Source organism: Entelurus aequoreus, linkage group LG21 (assembly GCF_033978785.1).
Source record: "Entelurus aequoreus isolate RoL-2023_Sb linkage group LG21, RoL_Eaeq_v1.1, whole genome shotgun sequence".
NCBI lineage: Eukaryota > Metazoa > Chordata > Actinopteri > Syngnathiformes > Syngnathidae > Entelurus > Entelurus aequoreus.
Window position 1 is genome coordinate 28,357,216 of NC_084751.1, and position 24,796 is coordinate 28,382,011.

The following is a 24,796-nucleotide window of genomic DNA, read 5'->3' on the forward strand; positions in this document are numbered from 1 at the left end:
TGCGCGACAGTATGTGACGTATGTAAGAAGGTGCGCTTGTTTTATGTCTCTGTGAGAAGGAGAGATAAGAAAGAGTGAGAAAAACCTGTAGTGTAATGCCCGTATACTCGGATATCACGATATAGTCATTTTCTATATCGCACAGAGACAAACCTGCGATATATCGAGTATATTCGATATATCGCCCAGCTTTAATTCGAACACACACACACGTTTTTTTTCCGGAAGGAGGAACACACATTTTTTGCTGAAAGTCGGAAGTGCGCTGCTATGGAAACAAAAATAAAGGCGCAAATGCTAATGCTTGAAAAGACTAGTATGGTAAATACTGTACATATTACATATTGTTATAAAAGTTACTAAATTATATATATATATATATATATATATATATATATATATATATATATATATATATATATATATATATATATATATATATATATATAGTTAAGGTTTTGTGTGGTTTATCCGTTATACAGTGCTCAATACCGGGGTACAGCGGAATATACGTTAGGTCAGGAAAAAACACCCAGAGGCCATATCTTCCCTACAAGTCTGTTTCGACGAGCAGGGGATTTGATTAAAACAGGGAAACCTGCGAAACAGGTTTGTAGGGATGATATAGCCTCTGTGTTTTTTCCTGACCTAACGTGTATATATATATATATTGTTTTAGAGGGCTTTGACGGCTACAATTGAGACTCTCATTAGCCGCATTTTGCGAGCATTTTTAACATCTTTAGAATCCTAAAAAAAAAGAAAAACCTGTGTGTTCTTGTTTCTCATAACAATTATGAACAATAGGCGAAACTCCTAAAAAAATGCAGTTCCCCTTTAATATTCTGGACAAGTGATACGGCTATCTGAATTTTTTTTTATCGAGCTGAACGTCGTAATCATGACACGTTGACAGTGTTCAGCTGCTATGCATAAATAAATCAGCTTGGGATAATCGCAAATAAGAAAAAGCATCACACAAAAGTTTGTAACACAAAATTATTTCCTACTCCAAGTCAGGCATGCTAAAAGTTAGGTTAAATCCGAGTACTCCCCCACCCCTTTGTATAATCCCTTTCCCCTTTGTTTTGCACGGTCGTGTCAATCAAGTGGGGTTCAAATTCTGCACTAGGTAAGGGGGAAGGGCTAAGTGCGAGAGCAGCAAAGTCCTCTAAATGATGTGAGCTTGAGGACCTCCCCAGGATATTCTTTGTTGTATTTTTTTTGCGCTTGTTAAAACAATCAAGTTCCAGTATATTTTGTGAAAATAGCTGTAGCTATATTATTTGTTGTATCAATGTAGAAAGAATAAACAGCCCAGCCACATAAGCCACATTTTCATTTGTTTGTTTATTGTATGTTTTCACTACTCGTTACAACAAGCCAACAATGCGTTTGAATCTACCGTGGGTTGTTGCTCCTGAACACTGCGTTGCTTGTTTTCTACCTCATCAGTAATGTAACATCGGTTTCATAATACACCTTACGGTGCAACCTGGACACATCATCAGTGATTCTCCCGGGGTCATAGGGTGTTTCGGGTCTTAATCAAACACCCTCTCCCGGGCGACCCAGCCGAGGGTGATCAGTCCCTCGACTTGTGTCCAGGTAGCGCTCCACGCCACGCGTCCCCCCTCCGACGGTCTGCCCCGGGGTTGCGCCGGTGGTGCTTGGAGGTTCCAGGCACTGTGGGGAATGTCCGGGCCTGGGTCCTCCTCCGTCTCATCAGGGCCGTACAAGGTACTGGCCCTGTGCGTTGCACCACGGGTTTCCTCAGGCAGCCTATCTTGATCTTATGTGTTTTCAGGGTTTTTCGCAGCGTTATATGGGTGCTCCCTTGCGGGAGCTGCAGCTTGGGATGCTACCCCTCCCTGCCCCGGTTGCCGTCTTTCCAGGCTGTCAACTGTCTCTCCAGTTGTCACCACTCTTTCGAGGTTGTCATCCAGCCTCTTCCTGGAAGTCAATGGCGATGCCATACTGGATCGGTTTCATAATACACCTTACGGTGCAACCTGGACACATCATCAGTGATTCTCCCGGGGTCATAGGCTGTTTCGGGTCTTAATCAAACACCCTCTCCCGGGCGACCCAGCCGAGGGTGATCAGTCCCTCGACTTGTGTCCAGGTAGCGCTCCACGCCACGCGTCCCCCCTCCGACGGTCTGCCCCGGGGTTGCGCCGGTGGTGCTTGGAGGTTCCAGGCACTGTGGGGAATGTCCGGGCCTGGGTCCTCCTCCGTCTTATCAGGTGCGTTGCACCACGGGTTTCCTCAGGCAGCCTATCTTGATCTTATGTGTTTTCAGGGTTTTTCGCAGCGTTATATGGGTGCTCCCTTGCACCAAACATATGATACATGTTTGTGAAGAATCTGTACGTTACCTTCACCTTTTGCCATGGGTCTGCAGGGCGGATGGACCATTTGACCATTTGACGCCCCTGATGAAAGCAAACTCTCCTTCCCCACCCCTCCAGAAAAGTTTACCCCCCATCTCCAGAGAAAAGTCTATATACAGCATTAGACAATTATTAATTATTTATTTGACATGTAAAGTAAAAAAATGCAAACTGGAGAAAAAAATATAATCCATTTAAATAATTTCCCTGAGAATTAAATAATATCTTAACACCTACAAATGTGCAAATAGCAAATTGCATGGGTGGAAAATTGGAGGAATACATAAGCCACATTGTCTTAAAGGCCTACTGAAATGATTTTTATTTATTTAAACGGGGATAGCAGATCCATTCTATGTGTAATACTTGATCATTTCGCGATATTGCCATATTTTTGCTGAAAGGATTTAGTAGAGAACAACGACAATAAAGTTTGCAACTTTTGGTCGCTGATAAAAAGAAGCCTTGCCTTGCCGGACGTAGCGTGACGTCAGAGGAGGAAGGGCTGCTCACATTTCCCCATGGTTTACAATGCAGCGAGAGAGATTCGGACAGAGAAAGCGACGATTACCCCATTAATTTGAGCGAGGATGAAAGATTCGTGGATGAGGAATATTAGAGTGAAGGATTACAGTGCAGTGCAGGACGTATCTTTTTTCGCTCTGACCGTAACTTAGGTACAAGGGTTCATTGGATTCCACACTTTCTCCTTTTTCTATTGTGGATCACGGATTTGTATTTTAAACCACCTCGGATACTATAACCTCTTGAAAATGAGAGTCGAGAACGCGAAATGGACATTCACAGTGACTTTTATCTCCACGACAATACATCGGTGAAGCACTTTAGCTACTGAGCTAACGTGATAGCATTGGGCTTAACTGCATATAGAAACAAAACAAATAAACCCCTGACTGGAAGGATAGACAGAAGATCAACAATACTACCAAACTCTGGACATGTAACTACACGGTTAATGCTTTCCAGCTTGGCGAAGCTTAGCAATGCTGTTGCTAACGACGCCATTGAAGCTAACTTAGCTACGGAACCTCGACAGAGCTATGCTAAAAACATTAGCTCTGCACCTACGCCAGCTCTCATCTGCTCATCACGACCCGTGCTCACCTGCATTCCAGCGATCGACGGTACGACGAAGGACTTCACCCGATCACCGATGCGGTCGGCGGCCCGTAGACGTAGGAAGTCAAGGTGAGGTCGGCGGCTAGCGCGTCTGCTATCCATCTCAAAGTCCTCCTGGTTGTGTTGCTGTAGTCTGACGCTAATACACCGATCCCACCTACAACTTTCTTCTTTGCAGTCTCCATTGTTCATTAAACGAATTGCAAAAGATTCACCAACACAGATGTCCAGAATACTGTGGAATTTTGAGATGAAAACAGAGCTTTTTGTATTGGATTCAATGGGCTCCGAATACTTCCGTTTCAACGATTGACGTCACGCGCAAACGTCATCATATCGAAACGTTTTCAGCCGGAAGTTTGCCGGGAAATTTAAAATTGCACTTTATAAGTTAACCCAGGCCGTATTGGCATGTGTTGCAATGTTAATATTTCATCATTGATATATAAACTATCAGACTGCGTGGTCGGTAGTAGTGGGTTTCAGTAGGCCTTTAATTTTCTCTCCATTCACTAAATGTCTGTGGAAGTAGTGGTGATGGAGACTTCTTCCATCATCTCTTTTAGGGAATGTGAAGTCTGAGTTTACCTCATACGATCCTCAGCTAACTAATTCCGTTCTTACTGTATTGGTCAAATGGTGTTTTCAGTCAGCGGGATCAATGGGGGGAGCTTTGATAGATTCACAAGCATCTGTTGAAGCTGAGGATGTGTCTTCAGGTTGTTGGATTGTAACATTGAGTCTACTGCTACTGCTTCATTATCCTGAAAGAAAATTAAACACACACACACACAAAACAACTTTGAAATATATACAGTATGTTGATGTATGAAACTTTGAAATTATGATGATTTTAGTTAAATTACAAGACCAACATTTTCAATGTTAACTCTATGTTGAGTTTTCACTATGCCCTGTTAATATAATGAGTATTTATAATGATATACTGTAATTAGATATCAAAGTATATAAGTAAAGTATACATGCTATACATGAGTATAATATATGTACAGATATATATGTACAGTATAACTTCTTACTTCCTATTCCAGTAATAGAGTTATACTAACTATACTTATCTATTGCTAAAAAGTCCATATAACTGCATTGAAAGTGAGTTAATGAGCATTCAAGCTAATATCCATGATTAATATCCATTATTTTCTCTTGCAGCGTGATATTGTTAGTAATAAAATACATTTAAACACTCATTTTATTGCAGCCAATGTAAGACAACTATTTCAGATGAATAGGCCAGGATGTCTAGAGAGTATTTAAAAATGATTCCGACAAAAATGTGTCTGATATTGATTTATATGTATTACCATAGAACATATATGTTGTATACTTTGTAATTGAAAATTTGTAACAGACTAGAGTCTGTTACAAATAACACACATGTTCAGTCTGTTTCTCAGCAGCAAGTTTGCTATTACTGCTTACTGTCTGAATAGATGCTGTAGTGTAAAACACAAAATGGCACAAATGTCATCTTTGCATGCATTGCAACCCCACAGTACTTCTTCTACATTCAAATTGTATTTATTGATGGCTAAAACATAGATAATGGGAAAAGATTGCCCTGCAATCATATTCCAATACTGAAAAACTTACTTGTTTCTTCACGGTGAAGTGCCACCTTCTCCTCTGTAGCAGCCTCTCCATGTGCCTGTCGTGGCTGTAAATATGTTCTGATTGCATCACATCGCAAATAGCATCCGAATAATAGCTTGGAACCCACTTTTTTAGTGTGTTGAAGGTGCGCCCATGGAATATGCTGTAACTGACTGCAATTGTGCCCTTGAATGTTCCAAACACAAGCAAATGCATATTACAATAATTTTTTTTTATACAGAGGAGATATGCTAGTAATATATATCTAACTAAAGCATTTGACACACTTAATCATGATATTTTCATCAGAAAAATAAAAACACTGGAACGGCATGGCATCAGAGGGCTGGTCTTGAACTGAGTAAGAAGCTAACAGGAAGCAATATGTGAAATTAGGCGAACACATGTCTACAGCGCTAAATGTGGCGTATCACAGGGATCAATATTGGGACCAAAATAGTTCAATCTCTATATAAACCAAATTTGTACCTTTACAAAGTAATAGTTTTTTTTTTTAACACTGTATTTTCATACATTGAATTTTAATACACTGAATTGTAAACTACATTTTAAAACAAGAATTTTGAAACAAAAATTCAGTTCACAAAATTCAGATCCAAAAAATTGAGTTAAATAAATTCAGTGTAAAAAAAAAAAGCTTTTGTAGTAAAGACACAATTTTACCTCCTTACTAAAAATAATTCCTCTTGAAAAAAACAGGATTTCACAGGGCACTTGCCACTTAGATAGGATTATCTCGTTACGAATATGTTGCTACAGGTACTGACAACGAAATGTATCTCGATACTTTTCTAAATAGTGGGGACCACAAAGATTGCATTACTAGCTTTATTTTAACAAAAAAAATTATGTTATACATTAAACATACATTTGTTTTTGCAATCAAAGAACAAAGTGAACATACAACAATTTATTTTTCGTAGTTAGTAAGCAAACATGTTACAATTTGTGATATTGTGTCATATTACATTTTATTATTTCGTCAAAAAAATATGAGGGACAAGCAGTAGAAAATGGATGGATTGTTATTTCTATTTTATCATTTGCCTGTTAATATCTGGTTAGTTTCTGTTTTAACATGCTCCATATACACTTCTGTTAAAATGTAAGAGGCACTTATTCTTCTTTTGTTTGGATACTGCATACGTTTTGGGTGATATCACAAATTTGGGTATCGATCCGAAACCAAGTTCTTACAGGGTCATACATTGATCATATTTAGAGTCCTCGTGTGTACAGGGATCTCCTGGATTTATAAACATAATAAATAATAAAAAAAGGAAAACAAGTTTTTTGATAATAAAAAATCTAGATGTAATCTTTTTGTATTGACTAGATGCGGCGCTTGTAGTTGATGTCGTTTCAATCGATATCTGTGGAGATCCACCCTTTTGTTTACATTCAGGAGCACTAGCTTGCTGTTAGCGTTTACTGCGAGCTATTGTATCCTCCTACGGTGTGTAGTAAAGCATGTTTAGCAAATTCCTTGTCCTGCAAGGATGATATTTGTAAGAAACGTAGTTTGTTGCTATAGAAGCAATGATTAGTGATTTAGAAGTAGCTAAAACACTACGGAGAGGCGTTAGCTGCTAGCTAGCTATTAGCTAGCTATATTTTTACAACACTACTTGCAGAGCAGCGCTTTAGTGTTTATAGCTCCACCTTTAGCAATAGGTTTAAAGCCAAAATACGTCCATTCTCTCTCTTTTGTCTTCACACTGCAGACAATAAAGACTCAAGTGCCAGGCATGTAGCGGTAAAAGAGTAGCCCATGTACACTGACAAAATACAAGCACACTTAGCAGTCCAAAAAGTAATTTCCAAAGATCCAGTCCTGTTAAGTGGACATATATAGCAGCATGATTGGCAACCAGGAGCAGTTGAGTCTAGAATGCCAATCAGAGACAGATGAAGGAGCCTCCACTCATGTCAGAGGTGCAGTGACAGGAAATAGAAACCAAAATAATAGCGCTGGACAGGAAAAGACACAGAACATAGGAAGTTTATAACAAAACCAAAATAAGGTATGAATTGCCGTGACAGGTTATGACACTTCAACCAACAATAAACTTTACTTTACTACGAATAAAACAGTCTTCAAATTCTTACTGTTGTATTTGTTATGTATACAGGAGGGAGTTGTGACGGCACAGAACCACAAGGGGGAAATATTGCTCTATGTATTTATTATATGTATATATAAACAATATAATATAATAAATAATTAACAATATCTTTAACTCAACAACAAAGGAATGGAGTGTGACAAAACCCAAAGGGGTGTATGGTGCAGGGGTCGGCAACCCGCGGCTCCGGAACCGCATGCGGCTCTTTGATCACTCTGATGCGGCTCAGCTGCATACTTGCCAACCCTCCCGATTTTCCCAGCATACTTGCCGATCCCCCCGATTTTCCCAGGAGACTTACGGATCTCAGTGCCTCTCCTAGAATTCTCCCGGGGAAAATATTCTCAGATTTTCACCCTATCAACTAAAGTAAGGGCGTGCCCTAATGGCAATGCTTTTATTGACCTCTATAGCATGTACAAACAGCTTGTTAGCCCAGCCACATGTTGTATGTAGCTTTTACTTGCACATGTAGGAGACAGCAAGGCATACGTGGTCAACAGCCACACAGCTTACACTGACGGTAGCCGTATAAAACAACTTTAACACTGTTATGTTACAAACATGCGCCACACTGTGAACCCCCACCAAAAAAGAATGACAAACACATTTCTGGAGAACCTCCGCACCGCAACACTACATAAATACAACACAACAAATACCCAGAATCCCATGAAGCCCTAACTCTTCCAGTCTACATTACACACCCCCGCTACCACCAAACCCCCCCCTCCGTGCTTCGGTTGAGGTGGGCGGGGTTTGGTGGTAGCGGGGGTCAGTGGCGTGCGGTGAGGTTAATGTCTGGTGAGGCACTGCATCAGCAGTCAGATTTACAAACATATGAACCCTAAATAGTATCTTATTCACCATGTGATTGGCAGCAGTTAACGGGTTATGTTTAAAAGCTCATACCAGCATTCTTTACACAACTGTAGCACACAAAAAAGCACATTTAATTAAAAAAACATTATTATGGTCTTACATTTCTTGCTGGACATCCACACAGCCAGCCTTTGCGTGTGTACCACGCCGTTTGAAAAGAACGGGTCTTCTGTCCCGAAGTCAAAAGCAAACCTTTTAGCTCCGGCGTTGGTCTACCTTTAATTATTACCTCCTGCTTCGATTGAAAGTCCAGTTTAGAAAACTGTTTTATTTTACATATGTAATCCTCCATGTTTTTAATAAACAATCGCTTGCAAACTTTTTTTTTTTTTTCTTCTGCGGCCGAGGAATGATCTCTGGGATCACTACCGCCCTCTACCACCAGGAGGCCGGATTACTGCGAGCCTCAACCAGTACGTCTTTTGCAGCAGATTTATGAATGCTCAGCACAAGAAATACGTTACACACATACAGTTTTTGACAAAATACACTGTACATTATATACCTCAGCTAACTAAACTATGCCATAGTTTAGTTAGCTGATATAATTCATATAGCAATACAGTCTCACTGCACAGCAGCTCAGCAGTTAGCCGAGTCATTGTGCACAATCCATGTTGAGGCACAACTGAGTGACGTGCCTCAACTGGCTGCTGATCACCGCACCGTCTCTTCTCAGTATTTGAACGGCAAATGTGAAAATAAAAATAAAAATAATCTAAAACTGGTGAAGTTAAATGGAAAATAACTTTAGTATAATCACTGGATACATATAACAATTTAATATTTTTTTTTTTCTTTTTACATTTTTTTTTCTTTCCATGATGGCAGGTGAGGCCCCGCCTCCCCTGCCTCTAGTGACTGCACGCCACTGGCGGGGGTTTATAATGTAGACCGGAAGAGTTAGGGCTGCAAGGGGTTCTGGGTATTTGTTTTGTTGTGTTTATGTTGTGTTACAGTGCGGATGTTCTCCAGAAATGTGTTTGTCATTCTTTTTTGGTGTGGGTTCACAGTGTGGCGCATATTTGTAACGTAGCAGTGTTAAAGTTGTTTTATACGTCCACTGTCAGTGTAAGCTGTGTGGCTGTTGAGCAAGTATGCCTTGCTGTCACTTATGTGTGCAAGCAGAAGCTACATTCAACATATGGCCGAGCAGGTACGCTGTCAGAGCAGGCTGTAGAGGTCGTTAAAAGCACTGCCATCACGCCCTGTAATTCAGGAGTCTCCCGGAAAAATTGGGAGTGGTGGCAAGTATGACGCTAGCGCCATTCATTTAAAACTCGCGGGCCGCGCTAACATTCAATTTTTATGTCTGAGGCCCCCGGTTAAAACATAGCACAAAGCAAAAAAAGCTTTGTATGCAGTGTTATTACTTTTTAAATTTTCAAAACAGTTTTGTGGCTCCCATTGTTTTCTTTAATTTGTGAAACTTGTCAAAATGGCTCTTTGAGTGGTAAAGGTTGCCGACTCCTGGTGTAAGACTATGTGTAAGAATTAATTGCTGAGTGTTTACCAGAAGTGATGAGTGAGAGGTGGAAGATCAGGGGGATGTCCGTGAGGCAAGCAGCAAGTCGGGGGATAAACGGGGCGAAGAAGGTCCGTGTCCAAGCGGGTGGTCGAGATCCAACAGGCAGTCAGGGAAGCAAAGGAAACGCGGGTTTGAGACGAGACGCACAGCTCGAAAACAGGAACGGGGATCTGCTGCAGGAACGACACAGCAATGAAACACGGAGGGGAAAACAGAGCGAGAGCAGGACTGCATCAAGCATGTATAAGGCTTACTGTACGGGAACGGATGGTTAAGTTCCGGCGAGGATCCTTGGGTCCACTGGTCCATATATAGCTCGCCCTCATCAGTCCCAAGTGTGTTGATTGCTGATCGCCCACAGCCTTGCCGGCATGTGGGCGTGATGCGGCCAGCGCGAGCAGAGGCGTGTCTCGGCGCGCTGCCAACGATGCTGGCAGACCCAGCTACTGGAGAAAAGCGGGTTCGAGCCCACGCCGTGACAGTATTTTCCTAAAAAATAATGTCTGTAAACGATGAGTGTCCAAAGTGCAGCTTGTAAAAATACAATATGTATTATCATACATTACAATAATTTTGCTTGGACACCTACAGTATAGCAAAAAACCATTAATACAGTATTTTTTTTTTTTACCTAAATTGGATTGCTTTTCGGCCCTGCGATGAGGTGGTGACTTGTCCAGGGTGTACCCCGCCTTCCGCCCGATTGTAGCTGAGATAGGCTCCAGCGCCCCCCGCGACCCTGAAGGGAATAAGCGGTAGAAAATGGATGGATGGATGGATTGCTTTTCGTTGTATTTTTGTATAAAATGTATCAAAGTTGCCCCCTATCCTTCAAATGTATGTAGGCTTTGTCTATATTTTGTTATTTGATACTTTTTTATTGGAAATGTACCTGCCAGCAGATTGGTGTTTTATTTTAAAAATCATAAAACAAAAGCTAAGACTTTTAGTTTTGCATCTTTACTGTACCCAAAATGAACCGAACCTTGAGCTACTGTGGTACATACCGTGATGATGGCGAACCTTTACACCCCAACTTTAGACACAAATGCATCTATGCATCGTATGGGTTAATTTGCTTTTGTACAGAATCATGTGTTTATCCTTGAATTGTAATGCAGAAAATGTTAGAAATTATGTATTTGTCTGTTCTGAGTGTTTCATAGAGGCCAATCCGAAAAGTGATTTTGAGTTTTACAGCAATAGTTTTGTTCTAAGGTAAAAAGCCTCAGTGATCGCCTTTAATATGTTAATGGCCAAGTTATTCCTTAATGGAAGACATCTGAAGTGGCTTGTTAGTAGAACATTCACACATTTAATACAGCCAGTGGCTGACTGGGTCCTTCGTATCCTTTATTCCTTTCCTGGAAGGGTGAGCGTGAGGAAAAGTTCAATGCAAAATGATGCATGGAGTATAAGTACATTTAAGCCAAATAGGGCCTATGAAATGTTGGACATGACATAGCATTCTTCAAAGTGTGCAAATGCCCGTGATATGTAAACATTTAATGGTTTCCTATTTGTAGACTACTTGATGACCCAAATTCAGCCACCATGTTAGTTGCCCGTTAGCAAAAATTATTACACATCAGTCTCATCACATCAAAGATGGAAAACAAAACCAATTAAAATAACCTCTTCCAGTTTTGCCAAGAAGAGAAGTCAAACATGCAGACACAATTACGCCAGAAGCTTGCGGTCAGATACAAAAGAAAACATCTGGTCGGGTTGGATGAAACTTGCTGAGGGATATTAACCCAAATATTAGCGGGGGTTAATGTTCCCCCTAATTTTTCAATTCACCTTTTTTTTTTATTTCATTCATTCGAACAAAAAAAAACAATCAACATAACATTACAATAAATCACGAATGAATAACACTTATTACAGCAATATTTCTATATTCATAACACACATATTTCATACGTACAAAAAAACATGAACACAATAATTTACTCCAAATAAAATTGTGGGAGGAGGTTGTGATTAGCGCACTGCAGGAGCAAAAAGGTCACCGCCTCAGTCAATGGTGTTGAGGGCGGAGCACCATCGACTAGGGGCGGGGCATGTGCGGGACGGCGAGACGCAGCTGGCAGGTGATTAGATTTCGCAGGTGGTACGTGTTAATCTAATCAGCTGTTGTCTTTAACAGTGAGCGGCCAGGGAGGAGAGGGGTGGGAGAAACCGGAGGGACAGACATCTGCAAAGATTGTACTGGAGAGAATTATCATTAAATCACATGGTGATTAAAAACTTTGTTAAACGGCACAACTGACTCCTGTGACGTGGTATCCGTGGAACGGGTAGGGAACGACCTCTACAAAAATATTGTCATCATCATGATTTTTTATCTTTTTTAAATACAGAAAGATATTTACTTTGTTTTGTTCCCTAAACGTACACCTGAAATGCTTCTTTCCATTGTTGCTGTTCTAAATCTCAATTCAATCTTTAATTTAAGATCTTACTTCCAATGAAATTATAATTACTTTCTCTTTTAACAAATCTTTTTTGAATGTTGTTTGGTACAATTTTTGTATGTGCTCTGTACATGATTTTTAAGATATTATATTTCAATAAGTTTAACTGTTTGAATATTGGGTTTGTGGGTTCCCTGTAAGCATTTCCAGTAACGATTCTAATAGCTTCTCTTTTGTAAAAAGATTGGATTTGAATATGTTTTACAGACACTGCCCATACTTCAATACAGCATATCAGGTATGGAACAATCAGTGAGTTATACAAAATATACAATGCTTTTTGATTAAGCAATTCCTTCACTTTGAATAAAATAGCAATAGCTTTAGATATTTTAACATGTGTATAATCTATATGACAGATTTTCATCAATCATAACACTCAAAAAATTTAACCTCTTGTGTCCTTCAACATACATCCACACATTTCCTACTGCGCACCACTTTAATAGATCAACTTTAAATTTTGTAAGTGTTTTCATACATGCAAACTTTACTAAATCGGGCCCAAAGTGCCTTTGTTACAAGTATCTTCATTAGTGGAGGACTAGAGGACAAGAAATAGCTAAACATGCCACACTCCATGCCATAAAAGTAAAGCTAACAGCTAAGTTACAACTCTTCAACAAGGGCAGGCGAAAATATATATAAGTATAAGTATTCGTCTATGGACAATACTACAGCAATTAGATGACAATTTTTTATCATCACAAATTATTTTTTTGTCCTTATTGTTATTGTTTTCAAACTCAGGAAATAAGAGCCAAAAGTAGTTTTTGCTTTTGTTTAGTTACTTTGGTATTGCTTTGACTGTATTATACATTTTGTATGTAATATAAGGGAATAAGGAAATAATTTAAATATCAAAAATGTAATAATTCAATGATTTAGAAAATTTGAAGTAACAGTATCAGCATTGGTATGGCCAATACTGCCCCCACAGTAACGTTGTAAACGATCAATATCATTTTGTAGTATTACTTATTCTAAGTCTAAGTCTATTACCCAAAACTAAGTATCCAAACAACTGAAAAATAAGTGTGAATTACATTTGAACAAAAGTGTAGAGAGAACCATGTTACAACAGAAAATTACCAGCTATTAACAGTAAATTAGCAGGTAGATTAAGAATAATTTTGATAGAAGACAAAAAATTACGCAATATCTTATTGTATACGTAAGCAGCTAAATTAGGAGCCTTTGGAACCCATTTTGAATTGGTTCTTTTATTTATATGCCAAATAATATAATGTGAACCGGATCATAGTGTAACAACATGGCAGTTACAGATTATGTGTGGTGTTGGCAACCCTCGCAGATCATCTGAGGGAGCGCAAAGGTGAAGCGTTAAATAATTTGCATTTGCACCTTCATTTGTTGCTAGGGAGAGTCTGTGGAGCTCAATCTTAACTGCATACAATGTTAAAACTGTGCCAAAATCATTACAAACCACACTGTGCGTGCGCTCAGTTTGCTTACATACTACATTACAGGATGTTGCCACAACTATTTTTTGTATTTGAATAATAAGCAGTAATTTAGGTCACATGGGAACCAAATCGTACATGCTGTTATCAATAACACATTATTTGGTTTGGTTTGGTATAGGTTTATTTAGAACATGTTTACAATTACAAGGGATACATCATATAACTTAAATATTTACATTTGTCTTTGCAACATGTTCGAAAATGAGTAGGAAGAAGCCACAACTCTATAATCTAATAAAATGTTTTTGTAAAGGTTTGTACATAAATAATTTTTTGATTTCCAATTCATGAGAATAGTTTTCTTGGCGATGCCTAGAGCGTTGATAAGGAGGTGTGTTTTGTTTTTATCAAAATCAGTTGCGGAGAGATCACCCAACAGGCAGAGTGAGGGGGAGATGGGAATGGGAATCTCTAAGGCTAATGACAGGTTCTCGCACACTCCACGCCAGAAGTTATTCACAGGCGCACAGGACCACATTGAGTGTAAGTAGTTATTTATTTCATTATCTGAGCAGTGTACACAAATGTTAGAGTCAGCTTAACCCATTTTATACATTCTTAGACCGGTGTAATGTATTCTGTAAAGTATTTTGAGCTGAATCAGCCGTAAATTTGGATTCTTAATCAGGCGAGAAGTATTGAGGCATATTTGTTTCCAGAAATCTGGGTCACAGCTTGTGGATATGTCTTAGTGCCATTTGGAAGTTGGGATACCTATTGTGTTATCTATTCTTGATAATAAAGCATATAATTTGGATAAAGCTTTGGGGCAGATATTTTGAAGAATTTAACGGTAGTGGGATTACTTTCCCATGTTGTTTTGTTGATTCTTGCACTGATTACAGATTTGTTTTGTATATATTCTAGGAATTTGTTAGGATTTATTGCACACTGTCTTATGAAACTTTTAAAAGACATACAAATGTTTCCATTGATGATATCGCCAAGGCATCTGACTCCCTTATCATACCATGTTGGAAAGTTCAATGGTTTTTTGTTAAGCAGAAAATCAGGATTATTCCAAATAAGCGTAAATTTGCAGGAAGTGAGCGGGGACCCAGTTATTTTAAAAAATTTCCACCAAGCTGTTAAGGTAGTGCGCATATTAATACTTTTAAGCAGTGTGTTTTCTGAGAATTTGGCTTATAAAGGGCAAGTTAGAAATTGAGATCTCCTGGCTGAGTGATTGTTCAATCTCTAACCATAAATCATCTAATAAATTGGGATTGATCCAGTTTATATGTATTGTATTTTATTTGCAAGGAAGTAATTGGAAACATTTGGGAGTTCTAGACCCCCATATTCCTTGGGTTTTTGTAATGTTTTAAGGCTGATTCGTGCTGGTTTACTTTTCCAAAGAAACTGATTGATGTGTGAGTCTAGTGATTTAAACCAAATTTGAGAAGGTTTGGTGGGAATCATTGAAAAGGGATAATTAACCCTAGGCGAGAAAATCATTTTCACAGTAGAAATCCTTCCCATAAGTGAGATGGGCAGTGTCTTCCAATGCGCCAGATCATCCTCAATCGATTTTAAGATTGGGGAGTAATTCAAGCAATTCAGATCTGACAATGTGGAGAAAATGTTGATACCCAGGTATTTAATGATCCCTTTGTGCAGTGGAATCGATGAGGTGCTCTGAAAGTCAAAATAAATAGGTAACACAGTAGATTTGAACCAGTTGATGGAGTAATCTGAAATAGAACTGAATTGATCAATGAGTGAGATTGTGTCTCAAAGAGAAGAATGTGGATTTTGTAGGAAAAATAATACATCATCAGCATAAAGGTTTATTTCATGATGAACGGTTGCAGTATGGATGCCTTTAATATTTGCATGCTGTTGAATTGCGGTCGCAAGAGTTTAAATAAATATCAGAAGGACGACACTGCAACTCTCCAATAAAACACACTCAGATCTTCTGTTATTAGCCGATACTACATAAAAAATAACGTAAAATAACCCAGTAACGCATCATGTAGTAACAGTAACTGAGTCACTGAATATAAAAAATAACGCGTTAGATTACTAGTTACCGTATAAGAAGTAAACCACCCGAGAACAGCACCAGAAAACCCCATCTCATTTCATTTACATAAAATCCAACTTGCGGGACATGAATAGGTCGTTCAGGAGATGTGTTTTGTTAGCTATAGACCTAGCATTTTGCAGACACAAACGTAGAGTTGTTTCCCCGCAAGCTAGTGGAGAGTTGCGGCACAGCGGCCGGAGGCATCCGTGGTCCACACCGTGATGGCGTCTGTGCAGCGGCCAGCGGTACATGACGGAGGCAGGTGGCGTGAAGCGCAGGGGTCACGGGCTGGATCCACCGCAATCCATGTGTTTCCGGGTATCCTATGACACAGTATGTTACTGCATGCATCAGCTGCAAAATTAGGAGCCTTTGTAACCCGTTTGTACACAGAGACATGGTTTGCACACATAAGCACACTTGGCTCGTTCTAAAAGTTTATGAATCGAAAAGTTCGCAAATAGACGGGTTCTAAATCCAGGTTTCACTGTAATACAATTTTTTGTGGTCTCCTTTATTATGAAAAAGTATTGAAAAACATTTTGGTATCGGTACCAAAATATTGGTATAGGGACAACCTTACGGTATGCAAAAGTGAGGTATGTCAAGTCTTTATTATAATTTTGATCATGATGGCTAACACGTTTTGAAACCCCATATTTTCTGAGATTTTCAATATGAGCTTTTCATAAACTGTAAACCACAATCTTCAAAATTACAACCAATAAAGACTTGACATAGCTCACTTTGAATGTAAAAAGTTAAAATCATGTGTTACCAAATGTTACATTATTGTGTAATTTCCACATGATTTATTTTGTTAAATTCTACAGAAGAATATTTATTTATTACATTTATCTTTAAAAAATTACCTTTTTTCCTTCTATGCTACGTATGTGACCTCCCTGTAGGCTATGTACCCGTTTGCTTACTTACTACTTAAACAGAAGTGTTTACAGTTATTTAATGCCAGAAGTGTTTATTGACTGCAATAAGAAACACATTTTCAATGTATCATAAGAGTTTCTGTTAAAGCTAATATTATCAAGGTTCCACTGAACCTTGATTTACAGTGTTCATAAATCAAAAAGTTTGTATAGTGAAGCAGGGTTCCCCATAAGAAAAAATTTAAAACATACATAATGGTGTCCAGCCTCGATAAAAGTCCCTATTTTAGTAAAGGTTTGTACACTTTGAACACAACGTAAAGAGTATAGTACTGTGTATCAAATAAACATAAGGGAGTGATGGATCATCTTTCTATTTAACAACAAGCAAAAACAACAAGCTGAACTGTCCTGTATACGCTGCTCTGCCAACATGCACACACACACACACACACACACTATGGTGCCCTCACAAACATTCAAAATCACACCACTACTTAACTTTAACAACCATACTGTTACAATGATAAACATTTAGGAAAGTAAAATCCACCCACAAGGAGCAGAAAAAAGAAGCATTCACCCCATTCCGTGTGTGCGTGTGAGCTCTTGTGCTTCTACACTGAACAAAAATATCAAAGCAGCACTTTTGTTTTTCACCCATTTTTCATAAGTTGAACTCCAAGATCGAAAACTTTTACTAGATACAGAAAAGACCTATTCTCTCAAATAATGTCCACAAATCTGTCTAAATCTGTGTTAGTGAGCTTTTTTTTGCCAAGATAATCCATTCCACCTCACAAGTGTGGTATATCAAGATGCTGATTAAACCGCATGATTATTGCACAGGTGTGCTTTAGGCTGCTCACAATGAAAAGTCACTCTGAAATGTGCAGTTTTATCACACAGCACAATGCCATGGATGCCACAAGTTTTGAGGGAGCGTGCAGTTGGCATCCTGACTGCAGGAATGTTCCCCTGAGCTGTTGCCCATGAATTGAATGTTAATTTCTCTACCAAAAGCCGTCTCCAAAGGCATTTCAGAGAATTTGGCAGTGACAAATGGTGGTCACATCAGATACTGACTGCTTTTCTGACACCCCCCGCACTCCCAAAACCCCACCAAAACTGCACATTTCAGAGTGACCTTTTATTGTGGGCAGCCTAAAGCACACCAGTGCAATAATCATGCTGTTTAATTAGCATCCTGACATGCCACACCTGTGGGGTGGAATGGATTATCCTGGCAAAGAAGAAATGCTCACTAACACAGATATAGACAGATTTAAGAACAATAATTGAGAGGAACAGGTCTTTGGTGGATAATTTCAAAAGTTTTAGATCTTTGAGTTCAATCCATGAAAAATGGGAGCAAAAACATAAGCGTTGCGTTTATATTGTTGTTCAGTATATAACAGAAGTACAGTGCTCCTCCTCACAAATAGTCTTTTAACTCCACAGGTATTTCCTCCTTTTTCCAACAGTTGTCTGTTGGCTTTTGGGGATTTATATTGAGTTAGCAAAAATGATAAAACTTGTCAAAATAGGGAAAATCACACAAAAGGCACACATATTGAATGAAGCACTGAGACGTGACTAGGAAATCCCCTGTGCAGAAAGCACTACGCTGCGATGATGAGCACCTGTGTTTTGTCTGGCAAGCATGGCTGAATAAAGCGTTTGTACACAGAGACGTGGTTTGCACACAGAGGCACACTTGGCTCGATCTAAAAGTTTATGAATCGAAAAGTTCGCAAATAGACAGGTTCTAAATCCAGGTTCCACTGTAATAACATTTGTTGTGGTCTCCTTTATTATGAAAAAGTATTGAAATACATTTTGGTATCGGTACCAAAATATTGGTATAGGGACAACCATGCGGTATGCAAAAGTGAGGTATGTCAAGTCTTTATTATCATTTTGATGATGATGGATAACATGTTTTGAAACCCCACATTTTCTGAGATTTTCGATATAAGCTTTCCATAAACTGTAAGCCACAATCTTCAAAATTATAACCAATAAAGGCTTGACATGAATGTTACATTATATTGTGTAATTACCACAGGATTTATTTTGTTCAATTCTACAGAAGAATATTTATTTATTACATGTATCTTTAAATTTTTAAAATAGTTTCCTTCTATGTTACGTATGTGACCTCACTGTACGCTATGTAAGGTCATGTTATCTCTAAGCTAAACAAAATTGAGGCTAATCCACCTTTTCTTCACTTTCTTTCCAAATAAGTATTGATAAAAGGACTATTAAAGAACCGAATCGTTAAGCAGAATCGGAAATGGAAAAATCTTATCAATTCACATCCCTAATAACAATTATTCGACTAATCGGATTATGATGCGTATTCAGTGGTTCTAATTTACCCACAGCTTTTAAAAACAGCTTGACATATTTTTAGGCATGTACAAACAACAAATTACAAAGCAAGGACAAGCAAAGTGCTGATGCAAACAAATAAACATTTTTATGTAAAAAAAAAAAAAAAGACAACAATCCTTGGTTGTTTCATGAGAAACATGAGGTGTGTCTATGGGATGCATGGAGAGTGAGTGTATTACGTCCTTTCAGATTTGATTGAGTTCGGGACGTAGAACACATATCTAGCAACATGACTGGGTACCCACCGCTAAATAAGATAATGAATAATGGTGACCGAACAGATGGAATCAGAGTCACATTTATACCAGGCAAGAGGTACAGAGTAAAGCGGGGCTGTGATTCCTCCCCCTCAACCCAACATTAAACAAACAGAAGTAAAATAAACAATCTGGTAACCCCACTTAAAATGCTGCATGACACAGCACATTGATATCGTTCTGTGAAAATTATTGTCTTCTGTGCAAATTTAAAGAAAGTGAACAGTGTGTGATTTACTGCAATACTGTCAGTCTTTTAAGTTTTTATTTATGTTTTTATGAAATTGTTCACACAATGCACAGCTTTTATTTTTCTATCGATAGTGATGCCTCGAAGGCAGGGAGTAACTCAACCCTCTTGAATAGTTTCTACGTCCGTTTGTATGGTTTGTTGACTTAGCACAGGATTAATATGTGGATATGACAAATGAGATAACTGATACATAGAGTTTTTATTTATGCTTTATTTAGTTTTTTGTTTAATCCGAGATGAGCTGTGACTTAAAGTATAATTGCTTTGTAGATACATTGAGATGTAGTCTTAAGTTCATTGTGTTTTTCATTTTGTTTTTGAAACATTAACAATTTTTTCCTCAGAATTTTCAACTAACTTGAAATGTTTTGTCAAGAGCATACTTTGTTAAATGAACATTTTCAGAATGTGCTTTTTCTATTTTGGGCCAAAGTAAAAAAAAAGAAAACAATCTGAAGTTGTCAGAGTTGTATTTTTAAGTTATTATCCCATGACTTTACCCGTCCAGCCCATGTGGGAATAGATTTTACTCCAAGTGACCCCTGAGCTAAAATGAGTTTGACACCCATGTTTTAAATTAATACATGAAGATGAGAAGAAAAGATGTAGCAAAATAAATGTATGTATACAGGGTTTTCACGGTCATGAAAAACCTGAAAAAAATACTTGAATTCTAAAACGCAATTTCCAGGCCCTGGTTAAGTTATGAATATATATTTTTTTCAGATATGTTTACACTAGTGTGCCGTGGCACACTGTGCCGTGAGATACAGTCTGGTGTGCCGTAGGAGATTATGTAAATTCACCTAATTGGGTTAAAAATATTTTTTGCACCCAAGTAATTGTAATCCGTAAATAATGTACCGTTGTTGAGTGTCTGTACTGTCTAGAGCTCGGCAGAGTAACCATGTTATATTCTTCCATATCAGTAGGTGGCAGCATGCAGACGGCAGCGTGTAGGTAAAAAGTTATTTAATGCTTAAACCAAAAATACACAAAAGGCGAGTGCCCCTAAGAAAAGGCATTAAAGCTTAGGCATGGCTATATAAAACGAAACTAAAACTGATCTGGCTGCAAAGTAAACAAAACACGAAATGCTGGACGACCGCTAAGACTTACAGTGTGTGGCGCAGAGATGGCGTCCACAAAGTACATCCGTACATGACATGACAATCGACAGTGTCCTCACAAAGAAGAAAATCGTCCGCACAACTTAAATAGTCTTGATTGCGAAAACAAAGCAGGTGTAGAGAATAGCGCTCAAGGAAGACATGAAACTGCAACAGAAAAAATACCAACAAAACAGGAAAGAATACCAAAATAGGAGCGCAAGACAAGGACTAAAACACTACACACAGAAAAACACCAAAAAACTCAAAAAAATTCAAGGCGTGATGTCACAGGTCGTGACAATACACCTACTTTGAGAGAAGAGCTACAGGCATGCTTGGTTATGGTTTAAATTCATATCCAACAATTGCGAGAACAACTTTTTATTGTCTATCGGCTACTGAGTTTCGTTTTTTAATGATTTCTGCTTCTGGTGTGCCTCAGAATTTTTTCAATGAAAAAAAAGGTTGAAAAACACTGCACTAGTTTCTTGTAATTGCAGTGCTTGTAGAAGTGCAATCATATTTGTTTCCTTCTCTGTTATTGTTAATTATTAACATAATTATTTTCCAGATTTTTAAACCTTCAATTTTGTAAAATGTCTTGAAATTTGAATATTAAGCTATTTCAGTTCATAAAATCATATGTTTGTCTTCTTTCTGTTTGCAGAGTTGTTCTGTTCACCAACCTCAGGTTAATCTTCATCTTCATCTGGACCCCAAAGCAAACAAAAAATATTTCATGATCATCTTTTTAATTCTGTAACTTTCCCGTTAATTAATAATTTCCTGGATGTCCTACGATAAAAGTTCACCAGCAGAGACAAGTAACGACAGAATACATAAGTCCGTTTTCAAAATTCTGTGCTGTATTTGTTTTTACGTTTTTGTTGATCGCTCACAAGGAGCGTGCAATATCTAAATATATCTAATATGTCATCTAAAATTGCAAACTGCTGGACGGCTTTTGCTAACAAATATTTTTTTCTTTGTTTTATTCCGCTAAAATCAGGGTTCTACATCAATATGAAATGAAATAGAGTAGTCTTATTTAATGCACATTTTATATGTTGACAGTCGTGTACATGTTTTGGGCTGAAGTAAATAAATAATTATATTCATAATTGTCTGGTGTTTTTTCTCAGTATGGTCTATAATATTTTACACACGCTTAATTAAGTTACGTTAAAGTACATCAAAATGAATCCGATGAATATTTGACACAAATGTGTTCTTCGATAAGATTTCATGAGTAGATTCCTGCAACTCCTGCACATGAACCATTATCTCAGCGATCCAGCACTATGCAAACCTGCAAAGAAATGATCGTTCTCAACATATTTTGCTGCATTTCAATCCCTCTTTCTCGCCCTATTTCCAACCAATCCCGGTAAATCGTCATGTGGTGTTCTCTGTCAATAATAGCCGAGCAGGTCCCCATACCTAAGACCCATCAACCATAGACATGCACAGAACCCCAGTGGACAGTCCGCCCAGCCTCGAGAGTCCTTTCGCAGCGGGCCTCATCCCTGCAACCTCTACATGCACTGCCCCGGTGGGAGATGGTGAAGGCCCCAGCACGCAACCCCACCGATTGTGCAAGCCCCCAAGGGAAGCAGGCCTCCTTATCCAACAAGAGGACACCAGAGATAACCTGCCCCCCCCAGATCCTAGAGCCCCCCCAGCCAACAGCAAGATGTCACACTGACCTTTTTCCCCTCAGCCCCCATCAGTTGCCAGGCACGCAAGCCACGCCCCACTCAGCCGCACTAGAAGAGACCCCCGACCAATTTCTGCGCCACTCACCTCCTCATCCCCACCAAAGTACCGTATTTTCCGGACCATAGGGCGCACCGGATTATAAGGTGCACTGCCGATGAAAAGTCTATTTTTGATCTTTTTTTATCTATTAGGCGCACCGGATTATAGGGCGCATTAAAGGAGTCATATTATTATAATTTTTTTCTACAAACGTTTGTAAATTGAAAAGCTTTCCTTGTGGTCTACATCAGTGGTCCCCAACCTCTTTGTAGCTGCGGACCAGTCAACGCTTGAAAATTTGTCCCACGGACCGGAGGGGGGGCGCGGTTTATGGTATTTTTATTTTTTTGGGTCATAAAGAAATACAATCATGTGTGCTTACGGACTGTATCCCTGCATACTGTATTGATCTATATTGATCTATAATGCATATATTGTGTTTTTTATGTTGATTTAATAAAACAAATTTTAAAAAAATAATTTCTTGTGCGGCCCAGTACCAATCGGTCCACGGACCGGTACCGGGCCATGGCCCGGTGGTTGGGGACCACTGGTCTACATAACATGTAAATGTGTTTTTTTGGTCAAAATGTTGCATAGATTATGTTTTACAGATCCTCTTCAAGCCGCTTTCTGACAGTCTCTTCCGGATGCGCCGATTTGTGGGCGGTCTTATTTACGTGGCTCACCTTCGACAGCGTCTTCTCCCCGTCATATTTGTTGTAGCGGTGTAGCGTGCAAGGACGGGAGTGGAAGAAGTCTCAGAAGATGGAGCTAACTGTTTTAATGACATTCAGACTTTACTTAAATCAATAACGGAGCAATCTCATCCGGAAACAACAACACAGGAAATGTGTCCAGTGAAAAACCGTCCGACCGGAACTTTAATAACTAAAGTTCCTTGGGTGAATAATGTAAACTCATTACACCGGTATGTTTCAGCGCTTTCATGGCGAGTTTATTGACAGATTTAAGTAAGGACTTTACACTACTTTATATTAGAAATGGCAACAGTGGAGGATGAATGTCCCATAACAAGAAGATAAAGGAAAAAGAAAAGATGATTATCTAACTCGCGTACGCGCACAATTTTTCAGGATTTACGGAGATCCCAAATACAGATCAGCAGGTAGCAGAAGGTAAGAAAAGTTGCTTTTGCATTATATTTTGCAAACAAAACGCTGGATAATATGTCTTACCTTATACACACACCATTATAATACTCGTATGTTTAATGCGCCAACAATTATTCAAGCGGAGCAGCTTTATAGCTTACCAAAGTCCTATTAAAACATTTTGATAGATATTTGAGCGCCGTGTGTAATGTTCTATATTTTCAATGGAACATTTAAAATGTTGGTGTTGTTTACTTGAGACATATTGCAATCATAGTGCTGTCTACACTTATCTCTTATGTTTGACTGCCAACTACTGGTCACACTTATCATTACACCATGTACCAACTAAAATAGCTTCAAGGTGAGTAAGCTCAACCAAACTTATTCCTTACATTAGGCACACCAGGTTATAAGGCGCACTGTCGAGTTTTTAGAAAAAAAACGATTTTAAGTGCGCCTTATAGTCCGGAAAATACGGTAAGTGTTGATGGATGGATCCAAATGTCTAATGTGCAGTTAGAACGGGGGTGACAACCCAGGGTGGTCCTGTTTGCTTGACTGCAAGACTGATCTGTATGTTCCCCAGACCTCCACTGTGCGGTTAAAAGTGAGGGTGGAGAGCAGATGGGGGACATTGTGGGCCAGTGGTAGCCTGACTCAAGCAACTGCTTTTCAGCCCCGGCCCATTACAACCCTATTGAGTATTACGTGTGTGTGATAAGGTGGTGCTTCCAACACGAGTAGGCGTAGCTGGTCCACAGCAGCGGATGTCCGTCTCTCTGTCCCAGCAGTGACAACCCCTCAGGTAATTGGCAGTACCTTCTCATTGGGGACATCACGCCGTCCACCCGGCTTCTAGGGTTAGCGTTTACAAACGTCACAACTTTTTGAGTGCGTAATGTTTCCGTTGTGACAGAGGGATTATTTTTGATAACAGACTCCGTGAGGTTTATGGTCACTCTTTCACGCACTGATTAGAAAAGGTAGGTTTTGGATTGGATTCTCTAAATCAGTGTTTCTTAACCGTTATTGGGGCGCGAGCATCCCCTAGATGTCATGATCCGTGGTCCGGATCATGTTTTGTGTTATCGGTTTGTTTTGGACTCCTTTTAGTTCCTGTTTATGCACCTCCTGAGTTTAGTCACCACGGTTACTTATGATTTTCACCTGCCTTTTACGCGCACCTGTTGCTCATCAGAGTCTAATATTTAAGCCTGCCTTTTCCGGTCACTCGTCGTGGCTTCATTATTTGCTTCCCGCTACTGTCACGTGAGATTTGTGAGTTCATGTTTCCAGTGCTAAGTTTTG

The 24,796-nt window shown here is 39.0% G+C and overlaps 1 protein-coding gene across 3 annotated transcripts in view; it reads left to right on the forward strand.

The window, feature by feature from the left end:
• The window catches only part of mbd2 (methyl-CpG binding domain protein 2), a 90,271-nt gene extending 68,549 nt beyond the window's left edge, over positions 1 to 21,722 (forward strand). For 2 of the 3 annotated variants that reach the window (XM_062031362.1, XM_062031363.1), the window contains exon 7: positions 21,280 to 21,722. The gene's annotated coding sequence lies outside the window, so the exon portion shown is untranslated. Of the gene's footprint in view, positions 1 to 14,028; positions 14,155 to 21,279 lie in introns of all 3 variants that reach the window. The other variant, XR_009823657.1, reaches the window with a different exon arrangement.
• Positions 21,723 to 24,796: the final 3,074 nt, after the last annotated feature.